Source organism: Anastrepha ludens, chromosome 4 (genome assembly GCF_028408465.1).
Source record: "Anastrepha ludens isolate Willacy chromosome 4, idAnaLude1.1, whole genome shotgun sequence".
Classification (NCBI taxonomy): domain Eukaryota; kingdom Metazoa; phylum Arthropoda; class Insecta; order Diptera; family Tephritidae; genus Anastrepha; species Anastrepha ludens.
This window is the reverse complement of record NC_071500.1, coordinates 29652666-29666820: the sequence shown is the minus strand read 5'-3', so window position 1 is coordinate 29666820 and position 14155 is coordinate 29652666. Positions and strand designations below refer to the sequence as shown.

General features: G+C 35.2%; 1 protein-coding gene across 3 annotated transcripts in view; it reads left to right on the top strand.

The window, feature by feature from the left end:
• The window catches only part of LOC128861408 (uncharacterized), a 54950-nt gene that overhangs the window by 36756 nt on the left and 4039 nt on the right, over positions 1-14155 (top strand). The gene's annotated exons all lie outside the window — the stretch shown is intronic.

Sequence of the window (14155 nt, the reverse complement as noted above, 5' to 3'; positions counted from 1 at the left end):
AGTGGGCCCTCCACCGTTATAAATAACGGCTTGAAGGCGTCGTGGCATTGATCCACCTAGTTAGATAAGCTCTTCCTGCGTTATTTGGTTCCACGCCTCCATCAAATCTTTTTTTACCGATTTCACGTCAGTTACTATACTTCGTAAAATTTTTCTCTGTAAAACATGGTCTATCGTATATGTATAACTCCGTACTATGCTACTACTATGCAGATACCCTGCCTGCCTGAGTGCGTAATATAAGAGTCGTTCGTTGACGATTAGTGCAGTATGCTTAGGGTCACTGTCTTGTTGGAAAATCCAATCTTGCCTAAGACCAAAGCATTCTACTGGTGGCTTCAAATGGGGTTCCAGTATGCTTTTATATTTATGTCGGTTCATAGTACCTTCAGCAAAGCTCATGTTTCCAACGCTATATGCAGCTATAGCTCCGCAAAGCATTACGCTACCATCGCCGTGTTTAGCAGTAAGTATCAAATTTTTCATTTCCATATCCGCATTTCTTCTCCCCCATATTTTCGCCCGGCCATCACTTCCAAATGTGTATATAGAACTTCGATTCGTCAGTAAATACTTGTAAAGCTTTAGTCCAGAAATCCTTTGCCTGTCAATATGTGCTTTGCCATACCGCTTTTTTGTTGTTTTGTTAATACTTTTGTGAACAAATTTTAGTTTTATAAATTGCTGAATAAATATGAATTCAAAAAAAAACTGCATCAACAGTTTTTTTCCAATTATTGCATTACTTCAGGGAAATAAGGAAATATGCAGCTGTACGTAGACTTAAGTCCTTCACTGTATATTATATTACAGTCAGCCTTTCGGTTGTACACTGTACTTAAGATAGCAAGGGGGATTTCTGATACCATTTGATGAATATTTTGCAAATATATTTTATTTCCAATGGCTACTCACTTTTTTATTTTTCTATTTGGAAATTTTACAGCGTTTTTGAATAATACTTCAATTCTGAAAAATTTAATTTTGTTAAACAAAATGTATATACTACAGCTTTGCATATTTGTATACATTCGTGCATATGTACATACCATGTGTTGAATAGCACATGATTTAAATGACCAGCCCGGCTTCTGTGGCAGAGCTTCAAGCGGACGGCTTAATTTTTATTGATGTCTTATTTCAGTAACAGCGTCTCAAATGTTGGTCTCGAGCTTAACCAAAGTGGTTCGCTTGCTAGCGTGGACTAAGAATTTGACGTGGCTCTAGAGAAAATATACAAATCAAGCTTCTCCTTCGCCACTTGGAGCCACAGTTCGGATATGTCGATGCCGGTGTGATCTGGCCACAACAAGTGGGTTAACATTGCTCTATACCGAAAATCAGTGTCAATAACGGTAATTTGGAAGAAATAAGATCAATTAATCTCCGCCATACCCCTTTGGTATCCAAGCACAGTTTAAGCCATAATTTTGATAAAAAAAGATTTTTCAGTTATTTATTTTTAAATCCACATCAGAAGATTTTTAAAATTTTTACGTAAAAAAATTGTTTTCTGAAAAGGATATATCCCTTGGTTGGTTATAGTGGTGATTTATCCAGAACCCAAATAGCGCTTCTGTGCCATTTTGTTACCAACTTGTTTAACGGTTATTTTCAGCATGATTATATCCAGTCTGTGTAGTTTAAGAACCTTATTGGGTTGTTGATATCTAAGCCAATAAGTTGTTTAAGACCCTCGAATAGTGTTTTGTACATTTTCCCCTTCCATAGGGCAGGACATTCACAGAGGAAACGGAAAATCGTTTTCTCTTTCTCTGGTTATTTACAACTGTGACAGTGCGTAGTGTGAGGGATGCTCATTTTGGCTGCTTGTTCCCCCACAGACAAACTGGCGTGAGTCTCTACGCGTCCCGTCGTTTCATGTTTATCAATGTTGACGTTTGCTTGTAGGTGGGCCACATCGTTCTGTTAATTTTGCATGTCGTCTGGTCTCTCCATCTACAATCCGTGATTGGGAGGTATTTTGAGAAAATTGTATTCTTGCTAGCATCCAGTGGTGTAAATACCAATTCTGTAGAAACGTTATTCATGGCAGATCTGTCTCTTGTCAGTTCATTTACTAAACCTTCAATGTTCCGATGTCCCGGGACCCAGATTAAGGTTAATGTTTTGACTCAAGGTGCTAAGGATATGTATATTTTGTTCCACCAGTTTAGAGGTTGTTGTAGCCGAATCCAGTGCTTGGTTATTCGAAAGAGTAAAAAATTCTTCTTTCCTTGGTTCCGGGTCACTCGGGAATAAAAGGTAATGAAATTGGTGTTGAACTTGCTAAACCTGGATGGGCAGCAGATTTTCACGGTCCAGGACCATACCATGGTATCAGCTGGGCAGAAGCTAAATGCAGAGTAAATATTTGGGAGAATACTCAAAGAATTATCCATTGGCACGTCACTCAAGAACTTCGTCAATCCAAAAGGCTTATAAGACTTTCTACCTACAATAGGGAATTGCAAAACATGTGTAAAGTAGATATAAGAAAAATATGTAGTTGGTTTTCTAACAGGTCACTATTACTTAAATTACCATCACTTAAAAGTCACATTGGGAATGAGACAGAGTGCCGTGTCTGTCTGGGGAATGATGAAACCACAGAGCATGCCTTGTGCAACTGTATTGCCTTAGCGAGGGCAAGACTGCACGCCTTTCATCGAGATCAAATGGATCTGAATGAAATCAAGAATGCGACTCTTGCAGATATTTTAAAATTGGTTCACAAGACGGAAAATTTACTCAAATAATTTGAGCTTCAACCAATACGCAGCCTGAGACAGGTATGTTCCCCAGGTTGAAAGGTTGAATAGAGTCTAATGTAATACATTTAGGACTAGTCAATAGGAGTAGTATTAACTATTTCTAAAATATGTAGTAGAATACAAAAGATATTTTAGACTGAAATGCCGGCCATTGAGCAGATTACAGAAACTAAATTATTATTATTATTCGTGATTTTATTTGTTATTTTAAATAACTTCGGGGTATATTACTTTATTTTTTCTTTTTGAAATTATGTAAATAAAACACCAACGAAACACAATTATTTCTTCTGTAAATACAAAACCAGCTGATCGATAAGTTTCATTATCATTTAAACGAGAAAAAGAAGAAAATAGGCGTCCACACATAGAAAAGTTTACCGAGTAACGATTAACCAATACAACTTTAACGAACTCGGTGTGAAAACTCTTATTGTGTCATGTATTTATACAACAAAACAACGATTCACTGCTATCAATGATTGAATGGTTTAACGAATTTATGGAAGCTGATAATTCTTATTCAAACTGAATTCGTCCAAACAATTTGAAAATAATTACGTAGCTTTACTGTAGATTGTATCTGCTACTTGAAAAAACAAAAAAAATGTATACTAATCTTGTACTTATTTTTGAATAAATCTTGTTTGAATAAACAAAATTATTAATTGTTTAGGAATAACGAGGAAACAATTTATTTATTTTTTTAAACAATTTATTTATTTTTTTAAACAATTTATTTATTTTTTTAAACAATTTATTTATTTTTTCAAACAATTTATTTTGTTTTTTAAACAATTTATTTATTTTTTTTAAACAATTTATTTTTGTTTTTAAACAATTTATTAATTTTTTTAAAACAATTTTTTTTTTTTTTAATTTATTTATTTTTTTAAACAATTTATTTTTTTAAGCAATTTATTTATTTTTTGAAGCAATTTATTTTTTTTTTGAAACAATTTATTTTTTTAAACAATTTATTTTTTTTTAACAATTTATTTATTTTTCATTTGTTATTCGAAAAAATTTTGCCCTACTCTGGTGCGATATTTACTGCCCTGATGTCTCTCGAGCAACTTTAATGGTTATACCTATGCAATTTCTCCAAAAGGAGTATGATGGTAAAAATTATATCAAAATAAAGTCGACTTTTCATTTTGGGGGACATTAAGTAAGTTTTAAAACAATTGGTTAACCACAGCCGTGCAAGCTCGCAGCCTCTTGAAATAATTCAAAAGCCATCATCATAAATTCCTAGAGTTCCAGTGTGGAAATAGAGCCACAACGAATTTCTTCCATTCGGGTCTACTTTGTGCCAATCACTTAACTTCATTCCAGCTAAAGCACTCAGCTATCGCCTCCAGATGTTCGCTACTCTTCCTCGTCTTCAGCTTCTTTCGGGCTTCCAATCAATCGCGCCCCTTGTTATGTCATAATTTTTTCTGCGCAGAATATTTTCCCGATCTAGCTCCATTTTCTCTTTCTGATCTCTAATAGCATTGTCTTCTGTTGTGTTCTGGATCATAAGTCAATATTGAGTATAGTATTTGGCCAGAACATTTTGAAGATTTTTCGTAGGCATTTGTCTGGCGTTAAACTGTAATCTTCTAGATCATCATCAGATGAATATCCTGGACCATTTGATGATCGGATTTTTTTTTTAGATCTATGTTTCTTACTGAAATTTAGTAGATATTGTGAGTCAGCACCAAAATCTGAACTTCAGCCCAAGCAACTCAATTGTGCTCTGCCAATTTTGACATGTGCTTGCCTAGTTTTGTGAGTAAGTCTTCGTAAGGGGTATAAAATCACTAAATTAGAAAGATCTCTCCATCCACAAACTGGGTTTTGAGGGTTGTGCTAGGGCGGACTGGAAGGAGGGGAGAGTCTGCACGGGCATAGGTATCTCTGTTTTCACCGGCGAAGCCAATATGGCATCTGAAGTTGAGCGGGGTTTTTCTCTAAATCAGCCAATATTTCAGTCTCTTTTAAGCTGCCAAAAACTAGTAGTGTTTTTAAAATAGAAGCATGTAAATGACGTAAGGGATCGTTGTTGTGAGGGAGATATAAATATCTTTTCCGATAGTCTAGCTGCGATCAACGCCCTGTCGTCGCCCTGCTGCAGCTCTCTTCTGGTCAACTCCTTTAAGGAGGAGATCAAACGCCTTGAAAGTACAGGAAACATTTCTCTTATCTGGGTTCCAGAGCATAGGAACATAGAGGGCAATGAAATTGCCAACGAGCTTCCCAGGAAGGCCTCGACAGAATCGGTTTCATTTGTCCCAGACTGACAGAATTGTTGTCAGCTGTCAGACATCGGTGCCCCCCTGACCGTTGTTAAAGGGAAACTGAACAATTTCTTTCCTAAAACAGCGCTAGACAGATAGGGTTCTATCAGATAGACAGATAGAGCTATCTCAAAAACACATTGGGCTTAGTACGACAGATTCAATTTCCAAACTCATAGTGGTGCTCACCGGTCACTGGATGCACGGAACTCATGTTGAGAAGCTTGGCCTTCCGTACAGTCCCCATTGTAGAATCTGTGGGAATCCTGCCGAGAATGAGACTGTTGAACACTATCTTTGCAAATGTACCGGTTTGGCGGCTAAGCGCCTGAGGTTCCTTAGTTTGGCTTTTGGGAATAGCCTGACGCCCAGATCCCTTTTCTCTCCTCACTACATCAACAGAACTAGATGGGTTAACTTCTGCGATGGGTTTTCTTCTTTTAAGTTTTGTAACCTTTCTTAGGCTGTAGACTAATACCTAGGTACATATGGTATCAAAACGGCACTCTAGTATTTGTAGTGAAGCCGTGGCCATCTAACCTACCCTATGAATTCAGCCATTGCTGCAGAATTATCGCTAAAAATAGAGATCTTATATTCAGGAAACCTCTGCTAAATTTAGTTTATTGGTACAAGAATAATTTAATAGTAATAAAAAAATCCTATATAGGCATAGCTACTTTTTTGCACATTTTTGAGGGTATATTACTGCATTTATCACTTTTCGTATACTAAGAGAGTTGGATAATCTAGGTGTTAAATAATTAGTAATACGCCGATTATTAAATTCATTTTAGTAATATATGTATTCATACACTTATATGCGAACAAATACACATACACAAAGGCAAATAATATGCAAAGATAAAATTGAATTACTAATCAAATGACGGTGTACAAAAGTCACACACAAATTTCTTAAATGATATATTAATTTGCGTATACTCGATAAATCATTTATTAGAGTCGTCTATTCCTGTATTTATATACCTTCTGTGAATAAACATTATGGAAATATAAAAATGTTAAGTTATGATAAGATCGTAAAAATATAAGATATCACACTTGTATGTATGTATATACATATTATATATTAGACTAGCCCTTATTTTTCACAATCAAAATTTTGGATGCAGAAACCTTTAAATTATATTTTTAAATAAAAAAAAAATTCTCATAAAGGTGTATTTAATTTTAACATGGGCCGGCATTAACATCGAGGTGGAAATTGTAAATATCAGTCTTGTAATTGAATGAGCTTTGACTTGCTGGACTATCGGGAGTAGTACTCATGACTTTCCGTGTGCACTTTTCTCTGTAGTTTGAGACTGCCTGAAAGAGATAGCTTAAAATTAATTTAAATATATATATATTATATATGTACAATATATAATATCCTTGTATGTGTATGTAACACACAAAAAGTCCAGAGCCTAATAAAGAAAACACATTTTTTTGTTCAAAATTAGCCTTACTCATCAACGTAATTTCTATCAAGAACAACCTAATCATTCCAGCGCCGCTCTAACATTTCAATACCACTTTTGTAGAACGATTTATTTTTTGCCGGCGAACCTTTTTTTAAGTCTGAGAACAGCCAGTAGTCACTGAGAGCCAAATATGGTAGATGTGTGGGCAATTCGAAATTCAATTCAGTTTTGCCATTGTTTTAATTGACTTGTGACACGGTGCATTGTCTTGATGCAGCAAAACTGTGAGTAAACGCGACACATATTATACTTTGAACAGAGCTTTTTCATAGTCAAATGCCCATGTCATATAAAGCCAACACATTCTTTTGATATCTTTACGATGTCAAATAATTCACGAAACTCCACTTTTTTATCATATAAAACGATTTTGAGAATTTTTTTGAAGTTTTTCTGGTGTTACGTCCACTGCGTGGTGCATCGTCCGTGCCTCTACGACCAAATTTGAAGTCAGCACACCAACGTTTTATTGTTGTTTCTGATAGAGCGGAGTCCCTATAACACTTTTTAAACCATTGCTTCGTTTGATTTTTTCTACGATCTCCGTTCCAATTTGTGGTGTACGTCTTGATGTTGTTTCACAAGTGGAGTGGCCTACGGTTTTATGCAGACTCCAAATGACAGATTATTTTTTATGAGGAGTTTTTTCAGGCAGAAATACACTCGGCGATTTGCCAGTGCCTGCCGAGGGGCGACCTCTATTAGAAAAAACTGCTGATGTTTCGTGGGTGGGTCACATCTCAAATCATTCGTTACGGCGTCCGTCAAATTCAAACATTATTTGCGCAGATTTGTGTGCAAATTTTGAAAATGGTTAAAGCGAAGACATTTTAAACCGTGCTCGCGTAAGCAGTGGCGATTCCATTGAGTTTTTGAACAATATTTTCAATGAAGCACTGATGCATATCCATCAATAACAAATAACTCATTTAACTCGGTAGAATTACATCACAACGTACTGCATTTGACATTAATTATAGTGATTTAGCACGAGATTAACAATATAATATCAATGGTTTGCGGGCAATTGTTGAAGAAAAGAAAAAACTTTTGTTTCCCGAACAAAAATGCACCAACAATTTAGTTACAATGTAGTGTCAAATGTCAGAGGTGGTCTGGGCCAGGGATTGTTGTTCCAGCATCACCTTCGAAAGCCGTTCATTACGAGCTTCATTATTAAGTTTAATTTTAAACGATGTTTCCATTTTTTATTACTTTATCTACGGCAGCGAACTCCGAGTGCCGGCTAGTCGGTAATAAACAGTATTTTTATATACATACTTTACTAGGTTGTTGAATAAGTTTTGCGGTTCAATAAGAAAAACACAATTTTATGATTGGAAATACACTAAATTATTCGGTATAGTTTCCCTGAACAGCAATACCCTTGTTTCAATGAGATTGCAATTCATGACTGCCATCCCAGAAGTTAGAATCTGGAAGGGCTGTGAAATTCGCTTTCACAGCTGTGATGACCTCATCATTTGGTGAAAAACGGTGGATCCTTCAACAATTCGATCTTTAATTAATAGATTTTAGCCATTGTCAAAGTGCTCTTGAAATAGAATTTTTTCCTGGGTCTTTCTTCACTAATTTTTTCCTTCAGCTGGTCTAAAAGCTTACAATAGTATTCAGAATTTATTGCTTTACCAGATTGCAAGTAATCAACAAACAAAATTCCTTTCGCATCCAAAAAAAAACTGTTGCTAACACCTTTTTGGCCGATTTCTGGACATGAACTATTTTCGTAGCCAAATAAACAGGTTCACACCACTCTTTAGCCTCTTGTGCTCACAGCTTTCTGAAACCCAATACTTTAGTCAAAATATTGCTGACACTGCCCAATGAGATGCCTAGGGCTTCTACTAAATTTCTTTCAGTCACTCCAGGATTTTCTAATACGATATTCTGTATTTTAACTACGATTTCCGGCGTTGTTGCTGTTTTTGGTGTCGTTGTTGGTTTAACCAATTTTCAAAGCACTTTTGCCACTCAGAAGTGAGTTCTTCCAAAACGAGCTTCTCCAGGCGTTAAAACCATTAATCTCGTTTTTTATTTTTGATGTTGGTGACCAAAAAGAAATCATTAGGTGCCAAATAAACGCTGTAAGGCAGGTGGCCTATTAACTCGATATTAATTCTTGTGTCAGCCGATACATGATTCGTCTTAGACGTTTGTGGTTGTGCACCACTCAGAATTGGCAGTTTAAGATTTCTTAGTGGTACAGTTGTAACATGACCAGATTTTTCTGAAAAAAAACAGGCAATCATTTCCTTTGAGGTGCTTTTTCCGCGAACAACTTTTGTTATAATCGTACAAATATTTTCTCGAGTTAATTCCACTTTTTGGGTGAAGTGAATTTTTCCACTCATTGTAAAAAGAACAAATAAAACTCGTAAGTGAGAACGTTATAGGTAAGTTTATCCCAAAAATTGCTAAACTTTTCGATAAGAATATGGAATTACATCTCATCACATTTAAATTTCGTTCAAATACATATTTTTACATATGTAACTGTGATCTTATTTCCCATATGACTACAAGTCACTTTGTCATAAATGCATTAACAATTACCTCATATAAAACGCATTTTAAGCAACGAAAGTGTCTAGGCCTTTGTAAAATTCAAATAGAAATATGAACGTGCTCTGGAATAATCATGAATAATGGCGTATAACTAACAAATTGTTTGCAGTTTTAGCATGCTTCGCTCTTTTAGGCTGAATGCGACTAGATAGTTCATTGGATAAGGTTTTTTTTTTTAATTTGAGTCGTAATAACACACCCATTACCATATTCTCGAAAATATTGTAGTTTCAAAGCAGCAGCATCTCCGAGGCTTATTTTACGCTTTTATTAACAGAATACAGGTATATAGGAAGATAAGAAACTTACATGTGCCCATTCAAGTATGGACGAAAAATAGCTATTTATTATTTTTTGAGTGCTTTAAAAATAAAAAAAAACAGGACTAAAAATAATGTAAAGAGACTTAAGATTTACTTTAAGAAAGATATTACAAAATTAAATTTGAGCTATTGTAAAAAATGTATATTTTGCTTAATCTTTTATTGAAGTTCCAGATAAATATTTATGAAGAATTTAAATTTGTCTTAAGCTAAAAGTCCGTTTGAAATAATATTGCGTTTACTCCTTCGAATAAGTATAAAATAAATATTTTCTAACTTATGAATTAGTTAAACCAATTTTTTTTTATTAAAAATATTTTTTTTTTTAAATATCGGTTTTGCAAAATATTAATATTTCGAATATTATTTAAATTAAATTTCAGATAATGGTTTCCATTTTATAAAAAATTTAAGTATGATATTTTTTTACTACACCCTCGACTAATGGCCAGATAAATAATTCCGAATTCATGAAATATTAACCAAATTTTTTTTATTAAAAATATTGTTTCTTAAAAGTATCGATTTTGCAAAAATTTTATTTTTCGATTTTTGTTTAAATTAACAAAACTAACATGACTTAGACAGGAAGCGCTCGCAAATTGAAATGTTCAATGTGAGAAATAAGCACAGGTCTCCAATGCGCACAGATGAGCAGATTCGAGGGGTTAAAACGTAGTGTGGGTGGATGTGTCTGAATGGCAAAGAAAAATTGTTAATTTTGAATGGCGAAAGTTATTTTGATCTAAGCGCTCCACAAATGCTAGGAGACCATGTATTTTATACAAATGACATACCGCAACCTCTCCTGTGTCAGATAAAAGTATAAGAAAAAGTTTCAGGAAAAGATTATGCTGTATATTGCATAAAGAAATATATCTGATAAAGGTATTTCGGAGCGCCAGTTCAAGCCAAGTGGACTGGCAATCAATTCAAGATTACGTATTTTGGCCGTATAGTTTTTCCTCCTTGCATTATGGAAGAACCACGCTAGATTCCTTTGTTGGCAAAACCATAAATTTTGTGTCTAAACATAGAAATCCCACAACTCACTACAATGCCGACCAGATTCAATTTTTTTGGTGAATTTAAAAATCATATTGACAAGAATGAGTGGAAAGCCCAAAATATGAAACATTTTCAGAAAATATCTTAAGGAAATTGACACAAATCGCGTACAACCTGCTAGCTCCCACAAAACCCGCCTGCTTGTTCTCACAAAAGTACGACGAGATGCTGGCAAAGGACCATCCTTTGAAATTCACTGTAAAGTATGAAAGCGCAAGGTGTGATTAACGCTTCGCAAACTCTGTTATAACCAATACCTACATACTTACAGAGTCTTCCCATTATGCTAAAAATATGCCAGGCTCTTACTGCTGAGCTCAGATCCGCAAAACAACCAAAAGAAGTAAAGGTGAAGAAAGCACCTGTTTACTCTAGCCAAAGGCAGTGATACAGTTTTTAATTTCTTTGTCGTCACGACATCTGCGGTAAAAATCGTTTTACTGCAAATTCATTCTTCTGACTTGGGCATTGTAAAAATCCATACAAAGATGATAGAATACGAGTACATGGTTGCGCATTCTGAATTCGCTGTGTTGTCAGAGCTCATGAATAAACGAACAAACGAATGGAGAATTTCTTGTTTGTGAAGAGGTGAAGAGTGAGTGAAAGCAAAAGAAACTATCAAATGCAAGAAGCTATACGCACACACACACACATACTTTCTTGCCATGGAGTTTTCCGCACAAAAACGGAAAAAAACTACATTTGGAGGCTTTATATTCATTTGTGTTTTCACAATTTAACACGCGGCACTTCGTTCTCATTAGAGATTTCTCCTCCTTTTGTTTGTTTTGTATTGGAAAGGGAACTGGCGTCAGACTTGTCAAAATTGCGAAAAATAAAGAAACTGTTTTGGGAAGGCGCCACCTGTGGTACTCAATTCTTCTTGAGATCCATAAGTAAAAACACTCGCAGCTGGTCGCCAAAAAATGCCTACAACAGAGATCACCTGGTTTCAAAAGTTTTTTTATGCAACATGGCTGCACAAAAAATGCTTAAACTTTATAGAAACTCATATAAATAGTCTAAAAAATGCCTTACAAATTTAGATATTTCTCAATAAAAAAGCATTATTATAGCTACGAAATATTTTATAAATATTTGGTATTCTAGATTTTCCAAGTCAAAGTTATTATTTTTTAATTTTTATTTATTTTTTTGTCGGTATTATATTGCTTTTAATATTAGCATAAAAATTCTAATTTGGCATAGTGACCTCTCCAATGACACATCTAGGGTGCCTGTCAATAAAATACGGAGAAGAAGAGTATTTTTACTTGTATTTCTGTACAATGGGCATGGCTCCCAACTGGTAATGAGCGGTGATAATTTCAGTTACATGACAAAGAAGAGATCATCCCATATGGATGTTTGCCCCTTTATTGGAGGAATTTAGGCAGAGAGAAAATCTGCAACCTAAGAAAGGAAGATCACAACTTTATTATTTTACCAAGTAAATGCATTAAAAAGAAAATACAAGAGCCTGGGTAAGCTAAAAACAGTTATAATATTAGTAAAAATGAAAAAAGTTCCGCCAAACTTTAATAAAATCTAAATACTAACAAACTCTCACAAAATCTCGCAAGATAAGGAAGTAGTAGTATTTTCGTTTAATCAATTTTGGAAATTTTTACACGTTAATTGATTTCTAGGAAATGGTAATATTTTTACTGGCCATATCAAATATTTATTTATCACCTATTAAAAAATAAATCGTTGTTTGAGCCAATTGGCAAGGGGCAAACGATAACAAATTTATGATGCACATTAAACCTTATGGCATTGTTATGTTTTCTCGGCGGTGATCTACATATGCGAATGGTTAGACGTTCCCACGACAGTAGTTCGGCATTACCGCAAGATTTCTGAAAATGTTTTATGCTTCTACACCAATAACAACGCCTTTTTTCTAGACAGATGTACTCAAAGACAACCCCTATGTTCGGTTGCTAGAAGGTAGTGCACAGGAATGTTGAAGACTTTTACGACTTCTTCAATAGTATAACGTCAACCCATACTAGCTTTCGATAAATAGCGATATTCGGGAAAACGAAAAAGTAGGACAATTCGTGGAAAACGAGTTTGTATTAGGCTTGGATGGGCTAAATCGAAATAGTAGACCATTTCGTGGAAAAGAGTTTGTATTAGGTTTGAGTGGGTTGAGTACAAACACCCAAGTGTTTTTGGGCTATTTTTTTATTCCCAGGTCGAAAAAAATTATTGAATAGCTGTAGAATTTTTACGGTTTTTGAATGACGTGTGTACGAAGCAATGAATTCTGTAGAATCTGCAGAGATGAGGTAAGGGCAAAGCCCGTTCAACCTTTGACCATTTCAAACCAATTTCGGAGTGTCCAACAATTCAGAGAAGGCGCTTCAGATTGTTGGCATACTAATTCTTCTTGTACCAGGACAGTTCGTAAATTTAAGGTGAAGCCCAAAATAAACAAGACTGGCGTCATAAAAATGTTTTTGCTGGCGCCATCTTTTTAATGAGTTAGTGTGTTGGGAGTTTTATCCCCAGCTGACTCCCAGTGAAAGCTTGATAACATTCTGTTCAGTGGAAGCGAAGTATTGTTTGAGTGTCGGAGCTAATATCATTTTTTTTTTAAATCAGTAAAACGTTTACCGAAACATTTGAAGTAATGAAAAAAGTTTATGGCGATGATTGTCTATCTCGTGCTAGAGTTCATAAGTGGTTTACACGTTTTAGAGATGGTTGTGGGAACGTAAATTACAATGAACATACGGGTCGCCCAAAATCAGTAATCACCGAAAACTCCATCGAAATTGTGTGTAAATTTATCAAAAATCAACGTTTAAACTCATGGAGACTGAGTTGAATATTTCCAAAAATGTCTGTTTTTCACGCCACGTTTCATTCCGCGCAAGTTAACTGACGACCAAAAATTGCTCAGTATTTAACATTCGAAAGACCTCATTAAAGAGGCGAGAAAAGACGAGAACTTCCTTTACATTATTGTAACTTATAATGAAATCTAGTGTTTTCAACATGAATTTGAAACTAAGCGTCTAAGTGCCGAATGGAAGGCCCAAGACGGGTCACCAACCATAAATTCGCGTTTGGGAATTGTCCACAACGAGTTCATGCCAACTGGCCAAACCGTTAATACAATTTTCTATCTTGGCGTTCTGAAGCGTTTGCTGCATCGCATTCGTAGAATTCGCCATGAATAGCGCGAAAGTCGAAGTTGGCGCTTATTGCATGATAATGCACCACTTCATCGATCCACTCTTGTGACTAATTTTTGAACTCAATTGAAATCGCAATTTTACCATCAATCACTCACCATATTCGCTTGATATGGCTCCCTATAACTTCTACCTATTTGGAAAATTGTATTTGGTCATAAAAGGAAAACGTTTTGCGTTCGTAGAAGCCATCCAAAAGGCTTGCACCGACATCCTGAAGGACATTCCGGATTCCGGTCCATGGCCTGAAACACTTTTTCGAAAAGCTTCTAGATCGCGCAAAACAGTGTATCGAGGCTAGAGGGGACTATTTTGAATAAATAAACTCGAAGTTATCAGAACGAAGCTCCTGTTGTTTCTATTTTGGCTCAGTCTTGTTTATTTTGGACTTCACCTTGTAGTATTGTCAGGAAG